The sequence below is a fragment of the Penaeus monodon genome, chromosome 7 (genome assembly GCF_015228065.2).
Source record: "Penaeus monodon isolate SGIC_2016 chromosome 7, NSTDA_Pmon_1, whole genome shotgun sequence".
NCBI classification, from domain to species: Eukaryota; Metazoa; Arthropoda; class Malacostraca; order Decapoda; family Penaeidae; genus Penaeus; species Penaeus monodon.
In genome coordinates this window covers 54275279-54285826 of record NC_051392.1, presented here as the reverse complement: position 1 = coordinate 54285826, position 10548 = coordinate 54275279, and positions in this window count along the sequence as shown.

Below are 10548 nucleotides of genomic sequence, written 5' to 3'. Positions count from 1 at the left end.
GTATGGGGTCCAACACAGTGGTCTTCATGTCTACTAGACCGAGTAAATACGCATGTCTAGAATCACACCATACTTTTCTCAGGGTGCGGGCCACGTTACCGACACCTATATTTATTTTACCCCCTCCCGTTAAGTAAGGAAAGTCCTCATCTGGATCCGTTTTAATAATCAATCCGTGTGTCCGAAAACATTAGTTCACCTTTGACCAGCCGCAGGCCCTTAAAAAATTTCTCTTGAGGGGTTTTCGCCGGGGGAACCCTCATTTAAAGGTTTACCCAAGGCCTATCAATAGCCTGAGGGTGCTTATGGCGGCCGGGTTTGAGCGTCATTTTGAAGTCGGGCCCAAGATCAAGCACCATGATAAGGCATCAAAAAGTCCATGGCGAGAGGCGTCTCTCTTTTTGGGAAATTTTTTTAACACGAAAAATCGTAAATGATCCCAAGATGGACGGTTTTCCCGAGGACAACGGAATACGCGCCTTAAATAATTGTTACGGGGGAAATTTTACATAGCAATGGTTCTCATTCACAGGGCACCATCAGGTGATGGGGGTACAAAATTCCCTGGAAATGACTGATGAAGCCCCTGTATCACCAAGAATGACATGCTTCGACCAAACACCCTTTGCCGGACGGCGAGGCGCACATGATCAATAGTAAGTTCACTGTGACTCGGGCCTAATTTGCCTCGAGCGAAAGGGGACGGGGGGTTTTTCCATGATCGCGTCTGTGATCCTCCGAGGGGCAGGAGGATATTTATGGGGTAGAGAGGCTATTCTAAGAGTTTTGTGGGTTTTTATTGTGTGTGTGAGTGATTTTGGGGTGTATGTGGTGGTGTGTTGTGTGTGTCTACGTGGAGGTTTGTGGTGTGTGTAGGTGTGTGTGGGGTGTGTGGTGTGGGTGTGTGTGTGTGGGGTGTTGTTGTGTGTGGTGTGGGTGTGTGTGGTGTGCGTGTGTGTCGTGTGTGTGTGTGGGGGCGAGGTGGTGGTGTGCGTGTGGGTGTGGTGTGGGGTGCGTGGTGTACGTGTGAGTGGGTGTGTGTGTTTTTGGGGGTGTTTGTGTTTCTATGTGTGTGTGTGTGGAATGGTATGTGTGTTGTGTGTTTGTGTGTGTGGGTTTGTGTGGGTGTGTTCGTCTGGTGTGTGGTGTGGTGGGGGTGATGTGTGTGTCTGTGGTGTTTGTGTGTGTGTGTGTGTGTGTGGGGGTGTGTGGTGTGGGTGTGTGTGGGGAAATTTTCAATCAATGGAAAATATAAAAAACCAAATGAATTTGGGGAAAAAGGAAAGGAACGGAGCGCTGCTAAGAAAAAATATCGCCAAAAAAAAAAAAGAAAATTCCCCGGATATCGAAAAAAAAATAAGTGAAAATTAAAAATAAGATGCCTAAATCAAAAGGGGACAAAAATCCAGTTGAAGAAGTGGGTGTGGGTGTGTTCGTCTATATATATATATATATTTATATATAGATATATATATATATATATATATATATATATATATATATATATATATATAACACACACACACATATATACATACATATAAATGTGTGTGTGTGTGTGTGTGTGTGTGTGTGTGTGTGTGTGTGTGTGTGTGTGTGTGTGTGTGTGTGTGTGTGTTTGTGTGTGTGTGTGTGTGTGTGTAGGTGTGGGTGTGTTCGTCTATGTGTGTGTGTGTGTGTGTTTGTTTGTATATGTGTGTGTGTGTGCATGTGTGTGTGCGTGTGTGGGTGTGTTCGCATATATATATATATATATATATATATATATATATATATATATATATATATATATATATATATATATATATATATATGGGGCCGCGGTGGCCGAATGGTTAGAGCGTCGGACTCAAAAACTGTCACGACGGCAATCTGAGTTCGAGGGTTCGAGTCACCGACCGCCGCGTTGTTTCCCTTGGCCAAGGAACTTCACCTCGATTGCCTGCCTAGCCACTGGGTGGCCAAGCCAGCCCAAGTCAGTGCCGGGTAAATAGAGATGGTGACTCTATAAAAAAAAAAAAACACCGGGCGGAAGGCAATGGCAAACCACCGCTCTAAATTGCCAAGAAAAATCATGGAAGCCCATGATCGCCAAGGCCGCGGTGGCCGAATGGTTAGAGCATTGGACTCAAAACTGTCACGACGGCAATCTGAGTTCGAGGGTTCGAGTCACCGGCCGGCGCGTTGCTCCCTTGGGTAAGGAACTTCACCTCGATTGCCTACCTAGCCACTGGGTGGCCAAGCCAGCCCAAGTCAGTGCTGGTCCCAAGCCCGGATGAAATAGAGAAAAATGATTACCTAAAAAGGAAACCCCGGGACTCTCCGGGGAAAGGCTGGGGCCCAAACCACGAAACTCACCCCAAGAACATCACAACATAAAAACTAAAATTAAATTTATCATGCTGTGCCACGGCGGCCCCACAGGGACCTACCTTTAAAAAAGAAAGAAAAAAAAAAATATATAAATAAATATATATATATATATTTTTTTTTTTTTAAAGGGGGTGGTTTGGTTGGGTGGGTTAAGGGCCCCCCCGGGGGCCAAAAGGTTGGGGGCGTCGGGCCCCTTTTTTTCCCGGGCGGAACTTTCAGGGGTTCCATCCCCCGGGGGCCCCCCCTTTGTTTCCCGGGAATGGAAATTTCCAAAATTGTTCACCGGCCCTGGGGGAAAGGGAAGGGCCCAACCAAAGTCCCCCCCAACCCCGGAAATAAAATAAAACCCTAAATTAACACCCCCTTGGGGAAAACGGGGGCCCCTCCAGACTCCCCCCCCGGAAAAAAGAAATAAAATTTAATATATTTTCCCATAGAAATAATACCTTAAAAAAAAGATATAAATTTTATATTTTTTAACAATATATATAAATATATAAAATTATATATTAAAAGTTATATAAATTTTCATATATTACTAATATTTATAATATATATAAAAAAATATATATATAATATTAAAATATATATTTAATATTTATATAAATTATTAAATAAAATTTTATAAAATATAATATAAAATATAAATAATAAATATTATATATATTTTTAATATATTTTATATATATTTTAAATATATATTATATTTTTATATATAATTATTTTTAATTTAAAAAAAATTATTTTAAATTATTATTTAAATATATAAATATTTTTAAATTAAAATTTAAATATTAATTTTTTTATCTAAATTATAATATATCTTATATATTTATTATTTTAATTTATTTTATATATATTTATATATTTTATATTTATATTTTATTATATTTATATATTATATTTACCGGAAAAATTTTAATAATATACCCTATATATTATATTATACTATATTTATAATATATATATATTTTTAAAATTTTAAAAAAATATGTGTGTTTTTATATTTTATATATCTATACTATATTCTATATATTTATAATTATATATTTATAATGTATATATGTTATAGGTGTGTATATTATATATTATTATAATATCATAATAAAAATTTTTATAAAATTTTATATATAAAAAATTTTTTAAAATATATATAATTTTCCCCTTTTAAGGGAGGGGGGGGCCAGCCGCCGGGGGTCACGCATAAATTTTTTTTTTCATGGGGGGGGGGGGCCATTTTGGGGGGGGGAGGGGGGGGCACAAACACACTAAGGGGGGGGGTTAGACAGGTCAAAAATGATCGGGCCGGAATTTTGGACGGGGGGGGCCCCCATCTTCCTTTTAAACTTCCCCGCGGGGCCCGGGCGGGATCCTTCGACGGCGGTTTCGAAAACCTGGTTTTCCCGGTCCAAAATCCGACTTCGGCTGGGCGTCCCTCGACGAGGCCCTGGCCCCTCGAGAAGAGGCCATCCAAGCCATACCCCTGATGATGACGAACTCCTCGGGTCCGCCCGGGGCTACTATACCACTTTCAATGCTGCTGACCCCATCTCTTGGTGGGGGACGACACGCTAAAAGATGGGGATGGCGGGAAACCGGTTTTCCCCAGTCACGAAACCGACTTCGTCTCGCGTCCCTCGACGAGGGGCCCGGGCCCCTCGTGAAGGGCCGCCAAAAACCATACTCCTATAATAGAGAGGGGCCATGACGGCCCCGGGTACTCTCCCACGCAGGGGCTGCTAGGGGGATGGCCTAGTAGCCTAAGGGGTTTGGGGGGGAAGACTCTCTGGAGGGGTGTTTGCTGAGGACTAGCTGCGAGCTCGGTGGGAATTTTAAGACATCACCCTACTCGCGGCCGCTCACTACTGCTTACCTATTCCCGCATGATGAGGGCGCCCCGCAGGGCATTGATTTCGTCGTGGGGTCCCCGCCTCTGTTGTGAGGTTTGGGGGCTTCCCCTAGGGGGGGGGGGAACAGCACCAAGTACACCAGGTGGAGGAAGGTGATAGGGAAAGCATCCGTCCCCGAAACGGGTATAAAGAGAACAGGCCCCCCTATATAAATTTTATATATATATATATATATAATATATATATTTTATATATTTTATTATTTTATAAAATAAAAATATATATTATATATATTTTGTGTGGGGTTTTTGTGTGTTGGGGTTTTTGTGTGTGTGCGGGCGTGCGTGTTGTGTTTTGGGGGGGATATTTTGTGTATTGTGTGTGGGGTATATGTGTTTAAAAATTTTAATATATATATAATATATAAAATTTTAAAATATATTATATTATATATTAAAATATATATATATGGGGGCCCCCCGGTGGCCGAATGGGGTTTGAGCGTCGGACTCCACTGTCACACGCAATCTGAATTCGGGGGTTTGAATCACCGCCCGCCCCGTTTTTCCCTTGGGCACGGGGCCCTTTACCTTGTTGCCCACCTACCCTTGGGGGGGGCCAAACCGCCCAAATCAAATGCTGGTCCCCAACCATAAATAGAAAAAAGATTACCTAAAAAGGGAACACCGGGACTCTCCGTGGAAAGAAATTGGGGGCCCTACCACCTACTCCCTCCAAGAGCTCACAAAATGAAAAATTTCAAAATTTAAATATCATTCTTTTTACCCCGGTGGCTCAACATAACCTACCGTTTTAAAAAAAGAATATATTATATATATAAAATATAATATATTATATTTATATATATTAATTTTATATATATATATGTTTTTATATACATGTATTACATGCATATATGCATTTAAAATATCTAATCTAAATTATATACACCCACATCATTTTTTTTTTTTTTTTTTTGTGTGTGGGGTGGGTGTTTTGGTTTTTGTGGGTGTGGGTTTTGGGGTGTGGTTGTGGTTTGTGTGTGTGTGTGTGTGTGTGTGTTGTGTGTGTGTTTTTGCGGTTTTGTTGGGTGTGTGGTTGGGGGTGTGGATGTATGTATATATTTTTAAAAATATTAAAATATATATATATTATATAAAAATATTATATTTTATGTATATATATAAAATATAAAATATATTTTATATATATAAATTTTTATTAATATATTATATATATTTTATATATATAAAATATATAGATATATTGTTGTGTGTGTGTGTTTTTTGTGGTGTGGGGGTTTGGGGTTTTTGTGGTGTGTTTTGTGTGTAGAAAAGAAAAAGAAAAGGATGAAATAGATTATGATTTTTTAAACATTATATATGTGCTCTCTCTCTCTCTCTCTCTCTCTCTCTCTCTCTCTCTCTCTCTCTCTCTCTCTCTCTCTCTCTCTCTCTTTTCTCTCTCCCCTCTCACTCTCTCTCCTCTCTCCTCTCTCTCTTCAAACTCCTCTCTCCCCCTCCAAAACACCCCACAACACACACCCCAACACACACACACACACACACACACACACACACACACACACACGCAGATTCCAAAATTAGTTTTAAACAAACTAATATAAAATGGCCTTTTTAATCCCAATATCATTGGAATTATTCAAAGTGCGGCTCATTTTTATTTATCTATCTCTGTCTATTTTTTTAACATGCATAGAATATCATAATTCCGTTCAAAGTGAGGTTAGACTCCATCAGTCTTCTTAAAAAAAAAATAATAATATAATAATCACTCAATTTGCGACGACTAAGGCGCGGGTAACTGAACAAGGTCCAAATAAGTCATATATTGATTGACCTTATAGACCTAGCCTAGGGGTAACTGAACAAGGTCCAAATAATTATATAGGGCCTTTTAGTTTTAGCCCCTGGGGAGCCAAACCACCCTTTAAAGTGCCCGGTCCCAACCCGGATAAATAAGAGGGAAAGATTCCTAAAAAGGTACCACCGGACTCTCCCCTGGAAAGGGAACCGGGGGGGCCCACCACGTATCACTCCAATACAACATAAAAATACAATTTAAATATTATTTCTTTTGGGCCCCGGCGGGCCCCGACATGAACCCTACCGTTAAAAAAAGACCCTTTCCTAACCCCTTTAACTGGGGCCAAAATAATTATGTAATAAAACTATTTGCGTGTTTTTATATAATAACATATTATATATTATATTAAATATATATATATAAAATATATTTTATTATATATATTTTATATATATGTAAAATTAAAATCATTGATCGGTTGTGGAAAAATTTTAACGAGGTTTTACTTTATCTTGGGCCTGTTTTGACTAAACATATATGATTCCCCCGGGGTAAAAGAATTGCCATTGCTAAAAAAGCCCAGTTTTCTCTCCAAAAACATCTGGGAAAACCGCTCATTACCCTTTCGAACAAAGCTAGGTTTTTGAACTCATTAGTTTTTCCCCAAATTTCATTATATTTTTTCTAGCGTTTGGGGGGCCCGAAGAAGTAGACAAAAAAAGAAACAATATTTTTTGGGAAAGTGGTGTTCAGACGAGTCTACGTTGGGTTCATCATCCAAAAACGGTATCTCATTTTTGGCAGCCCCTGGACCTCTCCACCATCCTTTTACCCCTCAAAACCATCTTGCCGCTTTTTTTTCCACTTGTTCCCCTCGAAGCCCCAAAAATTTTGATTTTTGTCGCTCAGGGCTTGGGCTTCGGGTTTTCCTCTTCCTCTGTTTCCTATCACCCTCCCTGTCTGCAAGTTTTACTCAATACCTTTACTTCTCATCACATGACCAATAAACTTTATTTTTTTGTTCAAGATTCCAACAGCCGGTCTTTACAATTTACTTTGCAAGTTTTTCTCAATACTTTTACTTCTCATCACATGACCAATAAACTTTAGTTTCCTTTTGTTCAAGATGTCCAACAGCCGGTCTTTACAATTTTCTCAGCACTTAATCATTCGTTTTCTTTTCTGTCGTAGTACTCGTCTGTAACACCTTAGTTCAAAACTATTGACCTTTTTCTTGTCTATCTTCTTCAGCACCCAACACCCAGAACCATATGACGCAATTGGGAAAACTAACGAGTTCAATAACCTCAGCTTTGTCCGTAAGGTAATGCTTCGGTCTTTCCAGATGTTATTGAGAGCAACTGTGGCATTTTTGGCAATGGCAATTCTTCTTTTTATCTCCGGTGAATCATCGTATGTATTAGTAAAAACAGCTCCAAGATAAGTGAATTCTTTCAAATTTTCCACAACCACTCCATTGATTGTAACATGTTCATCATCGTTTCTTGCCAGTTATCTTCAAATCTTCAGTCTTAGTTTTCTTGGCATTAAGAAACAAGCTAGCCTTTTCTCTTGCTTCTCTAACTTTATCTAGTAGTTGTTGTAGTTCAATGATACTGCTGGCAATTAAAACTATATCATCAGTGCATCTTAGATTTGATATTTTGTATCCTCCAACATCTACAGTTCCTTCAAAATTCTCAAGAGCACCTCTATTTATTAAAAAGATGTGGAGACAGAATGCAACCTTGTCGTACTCTTTGGTTGACTTCGAACCATTCTGTTAACCCATAAGTGGTTCTTACAGTTGTTGTTGGTCATACATGGCTTTTATTAGTTGGATGATGTGTTTTGGAAATGATGAACAGTATCAAAAGCCTTCGAGTAATCGATGAAACACAGGTATAGGTATTTCTGATGTTCTCTATTTTTCTCTATGATCAATTTTAGATTTAGATTCTGGTTTCTGGTACCTAGTATGAAGATGGTACTATGTAATTTTAGTAAAATAAAAAAAATATATATTTAGTAATCAAGTTTAATTAAGAGCCTTTGTGGTTTTCATTCTCAATGATCTTGCAAAGATAATAGGGAAGAAAAACTAGGATAATTCATTTAAACTATGATTAAAAGAGAATACGAAGAACAAAAACAAAATAAAAAATAAATAGAAAAAAATCAGAGAAAAAAATTATAAATAGATTCAGTATAATATACAAATATAACTATTCTAAGAACACATGTCTTTACAAGAACAGGATCATTTTTAATAAATTTCATGAGTAAATCTCAATCTTGCTTTAGAGACCATAGTGAAAGAAAACACATCAGATACAACTTAAACGAGAGAATTCTCATCCCCACTCTTAATACAATTCATGTATGATATCATCATCATGTTAACATGTGTTAACATGAAAAGGATGACCTGGGCATGTGTTAACATGAAGGGACCTGGGTAAACATGACGCAACTGGCTGTGAGCGGAGGAGCGGAGGAACAAGCCAAGAGACGCGGTTGGGTGCTGCTCCTGTGAAGACCTCGTGTGTGCCCTTGTGACCTGATAAACTTTTTGTTGCCCTGTTATAAGCTGTATCGTGCAGTGTGACATGCTGGTTTCCCCCTGTATTGTGCCCATAGAAAAGTGTACGGGTAAATAACTTGTGTAAATAAAGGAAAGACTGTCAATTTGTGTTTATTTCGTGCCCTGCCTCGCCAAGTGGGTTTCCCCTCGTGGTGTTCTGGGACGCTGTGGTGCTCGGTGCCTCTTGGAGGTGTTCAGTGTTCACGACCCTGTGAATAGCACGCTGTCTGCCTAGCCTGCCTTGTGTTGGTGGCTGAGAGACGAGGCGGTCAGCGTAACAATATGTGTGTGTGTGTGTGTGTGTGTGTGTGTGTGTGTGTGTGTGTGTGTGTGTGTGTGTGTGTGTGTGTGTGTGTGTGTGTGTGTGTGTGTGCGTGTGGTGTGTGTGTGTGTGTGTGTGTGCGTGTGTGTGTGTGTGTGTGTCAACAATACGTAGCAAGACCGGATGTACACTTCACACCTCCGTCCAAGCACGCAGCCCTTCTCCTTGGGCAGGACGCAGATGCAGCCCGGCTTTCTCTTTTCGCACAGGAACATCCGTCCTCGAAGGGAACCGCCGCATAAAAGGGACACGTCCGTAAGGCAGAAGAGAGAGACACAGCAGACAGCCCAAGCCACACAGGGTCCAGCTCCACCACCTCGTCCTCCACCCGGGGACACGGGGGTCTCTTGGGGGGTCTCATATCTGTCTTCAAGAATAAGCCCCTTTTCACTGACCCACCCAAGTCCATCTCTCGTCTCGCTCACATCTGGTGATGCGGTGCTCCTAATCTCTCGTGTCACTCATATTCTGGTGGCTTGCGGTGGCCACTCGCTTACATCTGGCGAAGTGGTGCTCCCAACTCACGTGTCGCTTACATCTGATGGCAGCGGTGTTCAAGAACCTCACAACGCCGACGCATATTCGCCTACCACCTCGCTTCTCGCCGACGCCTGTTGCCGATCCACGCGAAGTGCCTCCCCGCCTCTTTTAACGCCCAGCCATCGCTACCAAGTCCTCTTCGATCACGCCTACCCGCACCATGTCTGTCCTACTACTTCGTGCTGACCACTCACGCCTGTTCTACCCTCCTGACGAAGTCGCTGAAGATGTATCTTCGCACTCTACGCCGCCACACTCGCCAATCCAGCTGACCTGCCTCGCTAATTCTTCGCGAACCCTCGTCAACACAGCCAGGATGTCGCAGTTCTATCCAGCACCAACAATCTTCCTCGTTACTATTAAAAGTAAGTGTACCTACTAGTGCCAGAGTAACTATTGCCCTCCTTATACCCACCCTCACCTTGCATACAAGTTGCCTTCTTTCAAATTCAAGCACACACTACTCTACGAACGCACACTACTAACTCTATACTACAGAACTTCTCCCTGTCACCCATTGTTTTTTTTTAACACAATCACACACTGAGATCAAACCTAAGTGACACGCACCCTCACTTCACACCTCATTCCCCAGCCCTAACCATCCGTAATTGATGTATTGTGTTAGTATTTTTCTATTATCATTTTTATCCTCAGATCGCACAATTTAGAATATATCATTTCTCTCAGAAGAAATTATTACCTTCGACTTGAATTAATTATTGTTATGTTCGGCTGCTCTCATCATATCATTCATGTTTATTAATGAATTAATGAATTATATATTTTTTCTCTTATATGTTATTCCTATTAGTATTACTTCTTGCGTATTGTTATATTCTGTGTATACACGTATATCGTTGTGTTCTCTATATCGCTATTTCTTCATACTTGCCGTAATAGTCGGTCGCTCATTCACACATATATTTGGATCACCTCCAGTACAACTACCTACCCATTCTACATGGAATTCGCCCTAGGATTCTGGTGGCTTGCGGTGGCCACTCGCTTACATCTGGCGAAGTGGTGCTCCCAGCTCACGTGTCGCTTAC